Source organism: Gastrolobium bilobum, unplaced genomic scaffold, assembly GCF_033153095.1.
Source record: "Gastrolobium bilobum isolate Gb01-03AN ecotype WA unplaced genomic scaffold, APGP_CSIRO_Gbil_v1 utg2333, whole genome shotgun sequence".
NCBI lineage: Eukaryota > Viridiplantae > Streptophyta > Magnoliopsida > Fabales > Fabaceae > Gastrolobium > Gastrolobium bilobum.
The window spans coordinates 37,514-43,225 of NW_026899853.1; the positions used below are offsets into that span (position 1 = coordinate 37,514).

General features: G+C 39.3%; 1 non-coding gene across 1 annotated transcript; it reads left to right on the forward strand.

Annotated features, from left to right (window-relative positions):
* Positions 1–238: 238 nt before the first annotated feature.
* On the forward strand, positions 239–345 carry LOC133293939 (small nucleolar RNA R71). The gene has a single exon (XR_009749131.1). It is a non-coding gene; the product is annotated as a small nucleolar RNA R71 (small nucleolar RNA).
* Positions 346–5,712: the final 5,367 nt, after the last annotated feature.

The window sequence follows — 5,712 nt, forward strand, 5'->3', positions numbered from 1 at the left end:
TGATGCCAACTGGGCTTCCATGGCTGTTTGTTTATCCAGTTCTAGCATGCCTGGCTTCCTCACTGGGCTCACTCTATCTATTGGCCATTGGAGACATCTTTCAACAGTCCCTTCTATGATTTCGTACCTTGATTCAAGTGTTCCTGTAAAGAAATATCCTTCTGCAGCAAAATCTAGGTGAGATTGAGAAGTATGGTCAAGTCCCTTATAGAAAGATTGTAACACTCCCCAACTCTCTACCCCATGGTTTGGACATTTTCTTATGATGTCCTTGTATCTCTCCCATGCTTCATAGAGATTTTCTCCATAAAATATTCTGAAATTAGAGATTTCAGCTCTAACATCAGCTTGTCGAGACATTGGGAGAAACCTCTCTATGAACTTGTTAGAGCGTTCTTCCCATGTGTGGATTGATCCAGGTGGTGAGAGTTTTCATCCATGTTTTAGCTTTTAAGCCCAAGGAGTGAGGGAACATTCTCATGCTCTTCTCTATTACACCCTCAGCTTTAAAATTATCACAAGTATCTTGGAATGTTGTGAGGTGTGTGTAAGGATCTTCTGCAGGGAGTCCATTGAAGACCCCTGCTTCCCTAATCTGGTGCTATAGGGGGAAGGATTACTCCCCTATCTGGTCTGTTCCTGAAAGGAGCAGCCAAAGTTCTGAAGTTCTGTTCAGGGAGAACCTCTTCATTGTTATTATTGTGATCAACCATGTTTTCAGGAAATTCTTCCCTGAGGTTCCTTCTTCTCCTATGGAGTGTACGTTCTGGCTCAGGATCAAAGAGAAACTCAGGTACTTCAATGGAGTGGTCAGAGTCTATTTCAAACTCTTCACTCATAAACCAATAGCACAGGGTATATATATATGCACAACAGATTCAGTGATAAAGAGAAAAAAATATAAAAGTAAAGTCAGATATATAGTATATGTGTTAGAAAATAATGATAAGAATAACAGTTAGTGTTTCTATCCCCGGCAACTGCGCCAAAAACTTGTTGGGTGGTTTGCTGATGGTGGAAAAATATAAGTTCTGATAGGGGACGTTCCTCTGTTCCTGCAGAACACAAATTCGACCCTTAGTTCCAACCCAAGTGCACAAGTGCACGCATCAAGTAATAAAGGGAGTAGTATTAGTGCCCAAATTATCGTTCCCACGAGGATAGAGTGCTAATTATTGTTTTATCACTGTTTATAAAGAATGAAAATGAGAAGAAAAGTTAGTAAATGAACTGTCTAGTCAAACGTTCCCTACTGTCTTGACAACGTTCCTCAGGACTTAGCACCTTTTGGCTTTGTCCCAGTTTAACTATAATCAAGAGACAACAGGGTGGTGGTTAAAACAGTTTAACAGAAGGAACGAATTCACTGCTTCACTCTTAAAGGGGCTGTTTTCTCTGCTCAAGACTTAGCACCTTTTGGCTTTGTCCCAGTTTCTTTGCCTGCCAACTCTAATTCCTCAGCTCATAGTCTAGATGGCTCACAAGTTTCCATATTCCTATGGCTCCCTTGACTCCAACAGGTACTTAGTTCAGAACCTTAAAATGGACGAGTTGGCCCCTTATTCCTAAGGTGACCAGTAGCGTTTTTGCCATGACATCTACCTTCCCCCAATGGCTAAGCTGTCTGAAATCCCTTCCTTATGGAAGTTCCTTTCTCAGTATGTACCCAATTTCCATTGGCGCACAATGAATATAGCTTACTTAGCCAAAGAAATACAAAAAGCTTCGGTCAAGAGTTTTGAAAACAGTTCTTTAAGAGTTTCACAGTTTACCCGTTCCACAGATAGTTCAGCTCATGGCTGATAGTTTAAGCATAATTATTCTCAACTGAGATCACATAGACCCGAGATTCAGTCAAGAGATAACGATTGGAACGAAGAGAAAAACACATATATTAATTTAAAAGACAGTTTACAAAAAGAAACAAAAAATGGAGAAAGATGGGTTGTTTACAGAGAAGAGAAGAGGGGTTGTCACTTAACTACAGTTATAACTTAAAATTAAACTAAGTTACTAACTACTACTAAGTGATCTCTTCCTTTCGGACTACAAACCCTCCAGGATTCGATGATATTTTTGTGTGAGGGTGGTCCTATTTATAGCTGGAAGAGGAGTGACAAGACTGTAATTCCTTTGGAGCTAGTTGCTTGAATGAGGGGACGGGACTGTGGCAGCAGAGTGTGAAGCTTGCGTGAATTGCTGGATGGAACATGATTTGGTGATGATTAGCCGTTGTTTGCTGACCTTCTCATGCTTTGCTTTTGTTTTCAGCCAATGAGAACTCTTGATTATCTGCTCTTCACGTTTCCAGCTGCTCAGTTGGTGCACCGCCTTTCTTTTTAGAAGTATTTAACTCTACGTTACCTGTAAAGTGTACAGAAGCATTAAATGAATGGAGCAGGTGCATTAAATGCATCTCAGTCTGTTCCCCTTTTAATATATTTTAAAGGAATACGTTACCATCTGTTCCCCCACTGTGTTTTTGTCACAAATGTGTTAAACAAGTGATTTTCATGCTGAAGTTGCTCATCAGATGAGGGAACGTATGGTATTTTGCCATCAAAATGGGCTTAGATGGGAACGAATTTATATCCCATCAGGAAGACTTGAGGCAGCCCAAAACTTATAACCTATCCCTTAATCAATCTTAAGAAATCTGAATGCATGATCCCTTATTTGTCCATTCTAAATGCATGCCTCACCATTGGTTGAAAACCACAACACACAATTCCTTATCATCCTTCCTCACTTGTGCGCATAGTAGGAGTGAAACAAGATAATATTCTGGTCATTGTTAAAAGCAATCAGCCCTAGCCGCCCCTACAGCCAATGAGAGGAAAGTAAATTGCTTGCATGTTTCATTATTGGTCCTAAGCTACACACCCAATCTCATCATACTCTCTCTTCTTGTGCGCCTAATAGGGGTATAGCCCATCTGTTTTGTATCATTTTGATTCAGAATACCATTCATCCTTTACCTCACCCTCTCCTCTCCCAATGCGTTTAGTTGTGGAGCTCAAAGCTGAGTGCTTATCACTTTTATTCCTTGGCCAAACACAGCCCTCATATCCTCTACAACCGTAAGCTATCATCCCTCATCTCACCAAAATCGTAGGCTTAAGAAGAGAACCCCATCACCTAAGTTTCTATTCTCTTCTTCTTGCTTGGTTCAGCCGTGCATCCACGTTTAGGAAGGTAATGTGCTCCTCTACTTCATCGCTCCTACACACTCCGTTCGGTTCTTGATGGAACTTCCCTTGCATGCAGTTTCAAATCCGAGTTTTGGAGCCTAGGAAGGGTTAAAGTGTTGCTCACCCTTGGAGGCTATCCCCTTGACCGGTGATCAATTAGGTCCATACAAGAAGGTAAAAACCGTAACTCAAGCCTTTCATTTCTCTTCACTGTTTCGGCCCTTGCATGTAGTCAAGGAGGGCATACACTTGCCATTTTTTTTTCTTTTCCTTGTTTCTGCCTTGTTGGAAAACAACAAACCCTTGGTGAATGTGAACCTAAAGAATCGATTTTGGAGCTTGGAAAATAGCTCATCATCTTATGCTGAACTGATTCCTTGGGCTAGTTGATGAACCAAGCTTTGTATGTGTAAGAAATATATGGACAACATGCTTTAGGTCCCCTTTTTTTCGCACCCTTAGGTTTAGTGTAGTGAGTTATGTAAATAAAATCCTGAACATCTTTTTAATGCTAAAAACCGAACCTGTATATGTTTGAGACCTTGGAATTTTTTTGCTGTTACATGTTGATAAAATTATTTGAAGTCAGAAATTGTTAGAAAAAGAATCATGAAAACTGATTGTGAACCAAAGGGTCATGAAGAATGAAAACGTATGTAACATAATGGAAAAAGTGAAATAAAATTCTGACTTGTTAAACCCTTGTATAGGTGCGCTATACTCTAAGAGAGTGGATTGATTTTGGTGCTGTTTGATTAATATTTGGACACACAAGGTAAGTGTTTGGTGGCGAAGCCTATTGTGACTATTAGCTGGTGCATGCAATTCTGAATTGTTGCTCACATGTGCCTACGTATATCTATTCTGTTGGATGTTATTTGCAATCTACCCTTTTGACTTTGATTCATTGAAATTCGAAATATTGGTGTTGAAACCCATGAGAAACATGGTACTCTGATTCTGATTTTGTCATGTTCATGTGCATCATAAATCCATTAGTTTTTTTGTGCGTGCGAAGCAAATCATGCATACATACATTATTAATCATGTTGTTTTGGAAAACTATGAATATTTATAAAAAGAAACATTTGTTTGAGCATGCATCATGTAGACATCCCTCAGGTACCAGGGAGAAGGAACCGTGGCTCAGTTCGCATAGGTCGCAGTTGGAATTCCCCTCTGATAGGCCAAATGGAATCTCCACTGTGTTAGTTAGTTAGTACGTGCACTGCAGTGCTATGAACGTACATTACTCTGGCGTTATATACGCATTCTGATTACTTTTAGTATATGTTCGAAATTTATTTGTTGATGCGACTATTTTGGAATTCTGTATCTAGACTAATATTGTTGCATTACTGGTTTTGCTATCACACTACTGGGATTTTTCTCACCCCTTTTGGGGCTTAATTTTTATAAAATTGCAAGAGGATGAAGAAGCATTTGAGGGGTTATTTTTTTTTTGGATATGTGCTGTTTATTTTGCTGCTTTGGAAACTTGCTGTCTGTTCGCTGTTTGTTGGCTGTGCACTGAACGTTTAATGTTATGTAGTAATTTGAAGTTGGACAAGTCACATTTCGCAATCTGTTTTGGAACATGTTGTAGTCTGATTGTTGTAATTGCTTAAGACTTATGTAATTCCGGTGTTTATTTTGTCAAAATTATTTCTGCCCGTTTTAAATTCTGAATTTTGAAATTGATTTAGCGAGCACTTTGCGAGTTCTGTTTCTGGGGCTACAGACCTCCGATTGACATATAATTTATATGCACGTAAAGCTCCAGATGTCTAGTTTCAGATTATATAAACTTTATGTCAAAAGCTTAAAAGCTAGAATTTATATGATTTTTTCAAGACATGAAGGTTTTCAGGAAAAATAACAAATTCAGCAAGCAATGTGTTTTACCAAATTTTCCCACCGTTTTCATGTGCAATCAGATTTCTACACAATATTTTAATTTGTGACTTAATAATGCAGTTCAGTATGTAATTCGATGATGTTACGACTCTAATCCGCTTAGCAGGCATCTCCCTTGGATGCATACAGGAGAGGGTGTAACAGAATGACAGTATCAAGTATTTGAAGGGACATAGTGGAATATCTATGAATGAATATGGGTTATTAATGTATCAGGGTAGGATTATTGTGCCCAAGGAGTTAGCAAAGGAGGTAATGGTTGAGGCCCATAAGGGTCAGTATGTTGTCCCCCCAGATTCCACAAAAATGTATCAAGACCTGAAAACTAAGTTCTGGTGGCCTGGGATGAAGAAGGATGTTGCTGAGTATGTATCAAGGTGCTTAATTTCTCAGAAAGTCAAGATAGAAAATCAAAAACCTGCTGGTTTACTTTAGCCGTTGGATATACCGGAGTGGAAATGGAAGAGCATCTCTATGGATTTCGTTGTTAATTTGCCTCCTACTCAGGCTGGTCACGATTCAATTTGGGTTATAGTGGACAGACTTACAAAGTCTGCACATTTTCTGCCAGTGCGAGTGGACTTCTCAAAGGAGAAATTGGCAA